General features: G+C 40.4%; 1 long non-coding RNA gene across 1 annotated transcript; it reads left to right on the forward strand.

Annotated features, from left to right (window-relative positions):
- Positions 1 to 6,675: 6,675 nt before the first annotated feature.
- On the forward strand, positions 6,676 to 9,870 carry LOC118424670. The gene is made up of 2 exons (XR_004832228.1): positions 6,676 to 6,820; positions 7,578 to 9,870. It is a non-coding gene; the product is annotated as an uncharacterized LOC118424670 (long non-coding RNA).
- Positions 9,871 to 10,096: the final 226 nt, after the last annotated feature.

Below are 10,096 nucleotides of genomic sequence, written 5' to 3' on the forward strand. Positions count from 1 at the left end.
CGATCGGCCGTGGGATTCATCGATCTACTGATGAACCCAACGCCACTTCCGTCCCTTATACTGGCGATCGGCCGTGGGATTCATCGATCTACTGATGAACCCAACGCCACTTTCGTCCCTTATACTGGCGATCGGCCGTGAGATTCATCGATCAACTGATGAACCCAACGCCACTTCCGTCCCTTATACTGGCGATCGGCCGTGAGATTCATCGATCTACTGATGAATCCAACGCCACTTCCGTCCCTAATACTGGCGATCGGCCATGGGATTCATCGATCTACTGATGAATCCAACGCCACTTCCGTCCCTTATACTGGCGATCGGCCGTGAGATTCATCGATCTACTGATGAATCCAACGCCACTTCCGTCCCTAATACTGGCGATCGGCCGTGGGATTCATCGATCTACTGATGAATCCAACGCCACTTCCGTCCCTTATACTGGCGATCGGCCGTGAGATTCATCGATCTACTGATGAATCCAACGCCACTTCCGTCCCTACACGGCACGAAAAACGGTATTTAAGCGTGCTGAAACCATGCGTAATGTTGACGTATTTTCCTTCTTTACGGATCTATACACCACTTATACGAGTACGTAAATATTGCCTTTAAGTGGTCTTTCTGTAGGTCCGTGTTAGTCCTTATTTTCCGGTTTTCCCGTTGTCTTTCAGCAGCTTAAAGATGTCGTAAATGATTTTTAAAACCCCCTTAAAACTTGTTTAAAGTTCACGTTTCTTTGATCTAAAGCCTCTTTACGTCTCATATACAATTGCATCAAGTGGATTATAACGTGTGTTTTAGTGCCTATTCAGCAGCTTAAAGTTGCCATAAATACTTATCAAAACGCCCTTAAGACATGTTTAAACTTCACGTTTATTTGATCTAAAGCCTCTTTACGTCTCATATACGTGTGCATTAAGAGGATTATAACGTGTGTTTAGGTGCCTTTTCAGCAGCTTAAATTTGGCATAAATACCTATTATAACGCCCTTAAGACATGTTTAAACTTCACGTTTATTTGATCTAAAGCCGGTTTACGTCTCATATACGTGTGCATTAAGTGGATTATAACGTGTGTTTAGGTGCCTTTTCAGCAGCTTAAAGTTGACATAAATACTTATTAAAACGCCCTTAAGACATGTTTAAACTTCACGTTTATTTGATCTAAAGCCTATTTACGTCTCATATACGTGTGCATTAAGTGGATTATAACGTGTTTAGGTGCCTTTTCAGTAGCTTAAATTCGCCATAAATACCTATTAAAACGCCCTTAAGACATGTTTAAACTTCACGTTTATTTGATCAAAAGCCTCTTTACGTCTCATATACGTGTGAATTAAGAGGATTTAATGTGTCTATATATATGTGTCTTTTTAGCAGCTTAAAGTTGTCATAAATACGTACTAAAACACCCTTAAGACATGTTTAAAGTTCCCTCTGTACGTCTCATATACGTGTGCATTAAGTTGATTATAAGGTGTGGATACAGCCGCCAAGCCACGCAGTAAATCGAACACGAATAGAACCGTTTTTATTTGCAGTTCGAAGTGTTCCGCGGTCCCTAGCAACGTCGTTGCTAAGGAAAGGCTTGTCGCGTGACAGTTAGATGAAATTTCACCCGACTAATACAGCTGTTTTAAACCTATTTGGCGGCCATTTTACAAATATTGCGTTATACGTACAAGAAGGGAACACCATGTGCTCTCTGTATAAACCGTTTTGGTGGGATTTTACTTCAATAAAAGTTAGTTTCATGGTCATATTTGTTACATAGTAAAATTAGCAAAATGGCGGTGCCGTACGGGGCAAAAATTTCGACGAATTTCACATTGACGGCATTTGCATTACGCCCTCGATTCTATCTTTAATGACTAGTGAATTAGCTTTGTCGAATCTTCGACTACAACTCATGTAAAGATCCTGTTGGTTTGAAATTTGGAAATGTTTGAAAGTCCATGTCTATCGTGGTCACCTTATCGACTGTTTTACACGCAAATATTGCAAGTTGTTGGTGTAGATGATTCGGGTACAGCTGGCTTTTTAACACAAGTTGCGGTACCGATGCACATCCCCGGTATTGTCAGAGGACGCATACGGAATAAAACAGTGTTGAGACGGACTGAATTAGCAAATGCTACATTGGTCTTACGGCAACTAGGACGCAAATACGGCGGTGCGGGTCTGGCGCGGGCTCCGTGGAACGGGCGTTGACGCAAGGGCGGAAGCGTTCTTTTTTGAATGCCTCTGATGAGGTGCCCTCGCGCGATTGGGAAAAAAGCCTATTACTACCACGAAATGGATAGTATGCCATATACCGACTGAAAGAAGAGAATTCGGACTATTCTGTGCACTAAATTTTCCCTTTATTTTTAAATCTGTCACAAGATAAAAAAGCGGTGGAAATTGCACTAAAATCAACTGATTTCAGGTTATAAAATCAAATGGATACAGCTAGACAAATCTGTTAAAAATCCAAAGGAGTGAAGTGAGAAGCTTTAAAGTTGTATATGCGATGAAATGTTGAATATACATAGTTGTAAACTCAAGCAGCAGGCTTTCTTGTAAGTAGTCCCAACGCCCGGGGGTCATGGAACGTAGAATTGTCCCAAAACGGCGCGCGGTTCGCTACGGTAGTCAGTTAGAACTTTTGAAGTTATATTTATATCATCTCGGATTGGCATATCAACTTGAAAGTTGGAATTTATATACGGGGGACCACTGTTAACTTAGTTCCGGTCAAGGATTCGATATCTATGGGACGAAGACCTGTCCAGAGTCGATAATTACTGAAAAAGTCAAATCGGGCGCGTTCTATTCTGGAGTCAAAATTATGACATGACTCCGCGCGGATTGGCGGCATTTGCATTACGCCCTCAAAATCTATGATGAGCCTTATACCGACAGAAACTACAATGTTTGCTCTTTCTTGTGGTCCCAAATTCCTGTTGGTTTGAAATCTACAACAGTTAAAAAATATGAGGGAAAATTACACGAAAATCACGAGATTTCGGGCCGTATTATTGACGGGAAAACGATAAACTATCGGTTCAAAAATCCACAGAGATAATAAATGAGTCTAAAATATTGTAAATTACTTGACATTAGTAATATAAACGGTAATGTACTCCTGCGATAAGCTTTCTTGTAGGGGCTGTTGACGCCCGAAGTCATAGAACGGACTACTTTCTCTCGCGGAAGGAAAATAAAAAAGCCTCGAACTCTCGACGTGGCGTGGCGGCTGGATAAGTGCCATTTTAGGAGAATAATCATTAGCACATTTCAAAGCAAGAAAATACAATGGATGAAACTTTGAAATTTTATTGAATTACGAGAAAATATTACATGGAAGGGTAAAAAAAAAAACTACTGCCTACTAGGTATTTGTGGCCTTTTAATCTGATGTAGTCGGCAGTTGAAACAATCACAACGGTTGCGCAATTCCGTGCAGCAGTCCACAGTCCCATTTCCAGTGTCGGGTGAAGCGTCTCGGCGTAAGTTAAAAAGAGCACACATGTACAGTTCCATCTGGTCACCACAGGAATAAGAATCCGGTAAGATCTAGAGTAGTGGCCGATATGACTCGTGTTGTTGGATGGTCCTGGATTCTGTGAACGCGAAACATGTTCAGCTTGCAGTCTCGGCTTCTATTAATCCGGATGGTACAAGGGCCGTGATTTCCATTCTGTGTCGATTTCCAACAACAGCTTTTACGGAATGATAGCCACCTCGTATCTTTGAGTCAAATTCCGTCACCGGGGGTCCTAGGCGGTAAAAGCGGAGTCGCGGCCACAACTTGCGGGCTAGAACAGGCCCAAACTTTCTTCAATACTTCTCTTCAAAAATGAACGCCCGGAAAATAACCGCTCCTTGTCGTACGTATGACCCGTAAATTTGAACCCCCCACTCTTTTCTGCCATTGGATACATCCTATCACATGGCACAGCTGTGTCACAGACGGACCAAGGAAGTTCAACCTCCTTGGACGGACGGAGGGTTGCGCCCCATGGCGAGTACGAAGTAACGCTGAATAAATTTACATCTTGCCTGCCCACGCATATCACCATATTTAAATTAAACCCAAACAAACACGAGCAACACTAGAAGACAACGCCTGTGTGCACAAACTGTTCTTTCTCGACGCTTGCTTGTAGATAAAGAAATAAACATATTTCGTACATTTACCTGTAGTAAGAACTGCTTGCCGTTTTATAGAGAAAACACAACTCACTACACAAAACGCGATAAGTATACCTACTACATCCTTATTCTTCAAGCAGAGGTTGAGTCGCGGAGATATTCATAGCAGTAGTCGGGATTTCTACCGTCTCTTAGTTCGAGGGTCAACTTGCCACAAAGAAAACAGGCGGCCTCACCCTGATTTAGACCCTGGAATTTCAGAACATATATGCGGTATAAAATAAAAAGGAAAGAGTCTCCTCCTGTTCGCATAAACTGCGCTTCAAACATGCCGTATGTTCAGCAGAAAAAGGCAACGTTTCATAAAACCTTTGAGACGGTATTAGCTAATAGATAAAACAAGTTTGCTTAAGCTACGCGGATTCAAAGATTAAACATGTCGTATGTTCAACAGAAATACGCAACATTTCATATACGTCTTGGCAACATATAAGCTAAACGGGGGAGGTCTCCCCTAGTTCGCTTAAACTGCGCGGATTCAAAGATTAAACATGTCGTATGTTCAACAGAAATACGCAACATTTCATATACGTTTTGGCAGCATTTAAGCTAAATGGGGGAGGTCTCCCCTAGTTCGCTTAAACTGCGCGGATTTAAAGATTAAACTTGTTGTATGTTTTACAGAAATACGCAACATCTCATATACGTCTTGGCAACATATAAGCTAAACGGGGGAGGTCTCCCCTAGTTCGCTTAAACTGCGCGGATTCAAAGATTAAACATGTCGTATGTTCAACAGAAATACGCAACATTTCATATACGTTTTGGCAGCATATAAGCTAAACGGGGGAGGTCTCCCCTAGTTCGCTTAAACTGCGCGGATTCAAAGATTAACTTGTCGTATGTTCAAAAGAAATACGCAACATTTCATATACGTTTTGGCAACATATAAGCTAAATGGGGGAGGTCTCCCCTAGTTCGCTTAAACTGCGTGGATTCAAAGATTAAACTTGTTGTATGTTTTACAGAAATACGCAACATCTCATATACGTCTTGGCAACATATAAGCTAAACGGGGGAGGTCTCCCCTAGTTCGCTTAAACTGCGCGGATTCAAAGATTAAACATGTCGTATGTTCAACAGAAATACGCAACATTTCATATACGTTTTGGCAGCATATAAGCTAAACGGGGGAGGTCTCCCTTAGTTCGCTTAAACTGCGCGGATTCAAAGATTAAACTTGTTGTATGGTTTACAGAAATACGCAACATTTCATATACGTTTTGACAACATATAAGCTAAACGGGGGAGGTCTCCCCTAGTTCGCTTAAACTGCGCGGATTCAAAGATTGAACATGTCGTATGTTCAACAGAAATACGCAACATTTCATATACGTTTTGGCAGCATATAAGCTAAACGGTGGAGGTCTCCCCTAGTTCGCTTTAACTGCGCGGATTCAAAGATTAAACATGTCGTATGTTCAAAAGAAATACGCAACATTTCATATACGTTTTGGCAACATATAAGCTAAACGGGGGAGGTCTCCCCTAGTTCGCTTAAACTGCGCGGATTCAAAGATTAAACATGTCGTATGTTCAAAAGAAATACGCAACATTTCATATACGTCTTGGCAAATATATTAACGGGGGAGGTCTTCCCTTCTTTGCGTAAATGACGGTTCGAAATAAATTATATATATGGCATCCTTCGGTCAATATTGACCATGGTATACGCAACATTTCATAAAACGTAAAAGAGCGCATATAAGCTAACCGTGAGAGGTTCTCCCCTGTTCGAATTAAACCTTGCGCACAGAAAGTTTGAATACGTCAAATGCTTTCGGAATAGCTAAAAAAACACAGAAGATTATTGTATTTGACTTTGTATTGTATTGTATTTGTATTTGCTGAGGTATAAACATAACATTTTGTACCAGAAAGCGCAATAATTTTCAGTTTTGACTAAATCTTGCCACTGGTATAAAACAGATGACGCAATGTTTTATCTAACACCAGACAAAGCTTTATTACATTTGACTTAGCCGGTTAACATGTATTTTGTAACAGATCTAGAGAAACGGTATTTGTCCGTTTTGACAGAAAACATTTTCGAGACATTTAAGTTGTCTTTTCGGCATACTAAAATACATGTAAAATTCACGTAAAGAAACACAACAGATCAAGTTAGATTTACAAACGCTGAAATCTTCCGTAAATGCCAAATGTATGTTTCCGATGCCTTTAATAGATCTTAAAATCTGCTAAAATATTTCTCCACCTTTAAGGGCTTTATACGTATCTCTGAAACTTTGCTTAAAAAGTTGTTTTCGTGCTGTGCAACATCTAACAACTAGCCTGGTCTGTACCCTATCACCCCATACAAGTACCGTTTTCACTTACAAGAGGTTAACGGTGGTCACCGTGATGCAGTTAGAAGTGAGTTATGAGACGTCTCATGTCTCCTGAGAGAGACCGGTAACCACTTACAAGTGGCTCAGAGAGATGAGTCTCCGTCTCTCCGTCTCCGTCCTGTACAATGATACCACGCACAGATACTCGCGAGACTTCGTTGACGGTACGAGATTTAGGGGCTCGGAAATTTTCAGGTATCTGAACCCCGGATTGTTTTCTCGTTTGACGGCCAGCAGCTGATCAAGTCGACCGATTCCATGGCGAGGTAAGCACCTTTTACTGATCATTTTGAAGTTAATAATCACTGCAACCCTCACTCGTTTGCCTTTTTGTGAGTTTTTTTTTGTGACAAAGTGTGCGCGCTTCGGCCAGAAGCGGGTGAAGGGGGAGGGGGGTGGTACACACCACCACCAGTAGAAAACAAAAACAACAAAACAATAAATTATATTGTACATATGATTGTGCTGATCGCAAGAATAGCCCACTGCTGTTGTTACTGGCCTGTTATAGCGGTCATTAAGCCCATGCATTTACAGTATTCAAATCAATTCACCTCAAACATGTAGTAAGACCATGAGTCGGATATACGATCGTTTCGATTCAGATTATTATCTCGATTTTGAGCTGTTCACTTTCAGAATCAAAATCAACCTGAATATACCAGAGAAATTGACACTCGTGTAGCATGTGGCAAGATGCAGAAAGCGCTATAGAGTACAAATGTATGTGGCATGACCATGAGAACATTTCCAAATCATAATGTTTGTCTCCTTGTGTATCAATTGAATGAATGGTCACAGATACAACCTTTGTCATTTTATTATAATCCACATATAGCTGAATTGTCTCCAAAGTTTCTTGTCTCTCTCAAGTGTCATTGCATTTTCCCAAGGGTAGTCAGCTGTTTTGGAAATGTCAGGAATCTCTTTGTACAAACTATAATTCTTTTTATGAATAATGCCTCAACATCTATGATATCCTCTGACAGACATGAGTGAAAAACAAATGAAATTGTTTTCCAGGTTGGAATCCACCCTGAAGCCTATTGAAGACATACACGAGATCACAAGATGGCGGCAGAGTGACCTAGAATGGACCAATCCTGTTCGATCATGCTCTATTTTGAACACCTCGGTCAAAAACAGCGCCTGTCGGACAGAACTGTTCGCTTCCACTATTTAGCTGATAATAACGACTGACTTCAGTTTAGCTTTTTTTCACCCTGACCTCCTCACAGACCGGGTTGAAAAAAAATGTGCTGACTTCTTTGTTGAAGGTTACATCCACTGAGTACAGTCATCTGAGGAGGGGGCTGATATAGTTGTGGTAAGGGCTTTAATTTCAATCAAAGTGGAAGCGGGAGGCCACGCATATCATTACCTTGTTTGTGAGCAGAAGTGTCTGGTTTCTGACATACAGTCAATGCACATGAAAACCAGGGTACACCTATTTGTTACTGGGTTTCTACTGCATTTGCTGCATGCATAACAGCGGCATGCTCATGATAAAAGCGAAATCAAGAAGAAAGCAGCTCAGGCACTCGTGGAGAGGGAGCTTGTACTATGCACCAACTAATGGGACACTTCTACAAAGTCTGCCAGTGCAGAGTCCCGTGTCTTATACATACCCTGCTCTACATGTGCATCCTGCCCACCAACAATGTAAAGCTAATTGCAGTGGCTCTCCCTCCCACAGTACCTATACATGGTGGGTTTAGTCTTCAACAAAGAATAGCATAGCATTTTTCTTTGGCCATTTCTGTTCAATGATGATGATTTCTGTTCAACTGGGTATTCGAATTAGAATAGGGGTTGCATCTTGTTCTATTTGTTCAATATGACGTTCGATCGGGATTTGTCCATGATGACTCCCTTGCGAAACTGAATGACCTCGACGTTGAGGAAAGAAAGCAATACCTTTCAATAATACAACGTGTGTCATGCCAAAGGTAATTTTATATCTAACTAAAGTAAAGGGACGTTATTACATTTATTGGTGTCAATAATCCTACATGTTCTGGAAATGTTTTGTAACATCTAGTACTTTGGAAAGGTTTTAGTAGCTTACTAATAGGAATGTTTTTTTTTTATGAAGACAGATGCCATTTTGATATTAGTGTTGTTGAGATCTTTTAAAGCATGTATATGTCATATATACATCCTTTGATTCCTGTGTTTGTAGATATTTCCAAAGCATAGTAAGCATGCCTGTATATTATAGTCTTACTGTATTTATAACTTCCAGTGCATACCGTATGCTTGGTAGTGTTGTTTATGTATTCAGGTGAGCTTTTAGAATACAGACATGAATGAACTGATGCATATGACTTTGGACAGGTGTTTGAGTAAGTGTACATGTAAATTTTCTCCTGGTAGGAAGCAGGAGATGGTGCTGTTTATGCAAGTCACACCTGTCTAGAATGATCAGACCACTGGCTTTAGTTGTTCACACTGAAGAACCACATGCTTGTAGAAAAAGATGAAATTGTTAGAAATCTTTGGGCAAAATGGATTCGGATACAGTCGAATCCGGGCCCATATTTTGCCATATCCTTGAGGGATGCGATCAGATAAGGGCAGATGCGATTGGTTATGGATCTAAAATCTGACATTGGCCGGGTTCCGTACTTGTTTGGATATGGAAAAAATATGAAATACGTATCTTTTGCAGCTGCGATAGAGGTCATATCCTTGCTGTAAAATACACTTAAATGTCTGTAATTTTCCGTATCCTAACCAACACGCAAATCCCCACATTTGCCTGCGAATGCGCAGATACGAAAGGATTTTCCACCTTCTTAACCGAATCAGAAATCTGAATCACCCTGTATTTGCAATGTATTCGCAGATACGAAATTCAGAATTTTTGGATCCTAACCAAATTCAAAAGCAGTATCCCCCCACATTTGCAACGTGTATACAGATACAAAATGGGGATTTTCCTGGATCTGAACCAAATGTTAACTGTGATTTGAATGCTGTCAGTGTAGAAACATGTATATGATACAATGTACCTAAGTGTATTCATATATAGGATAATATCAGACATGACTTCTTTCCTTGTTGACTATGATTTTAATGCTGGCAGTGTTATACTAGATAATCATTTGTACTTAAGTACATGATATTGTTAAAACACAACCTGTACATATTGACTGTGGCTAGGTTAAAAATGATATGCTGTCCCAAATGCATTTTATTACTTGTAAGAGCTGTGTGCAAAGTGCTTGTATTGAGCCCTATTGTACATACATCTTTAATGAAAGATGTTAACAGCTGTTGACAATTCAATAAATAAAATTTCCTGTTATCCAGTCACTGGCCTCAGAACTGCCTGTATTCGGTAGCAAAAAATTAACAATATTTTGATACCCCAACATACATACATACATACATACATACATACATAATCATACTCTATCAAGTTGTATCATTAACAAAGTTCCATTTCCAGCATGATCTATTATTCGTCAGGTAAGGTCCCTATCACTCCAGTCTCTGATTCAATGAAGTTCTTTAGTGAAAGGACGGCCTCTTCTCAT

The sequence above is a fragment of the Branchiostoma floridae genome, chromosome 10, assembly GCF_000003815.2.
Source record: "Branchiostoma floridae strain S238N-H82 chromosome 10, Bfl_VNyyK, whole genome shotgun sequence".
Classification (NCBI taxonomy): Eukaryota; Metazoa; Chordata; class Leptocardii; order Amphioxiformes; family Branchiostomatidae; genus Branchiostoma; species Branchiostoma floridae.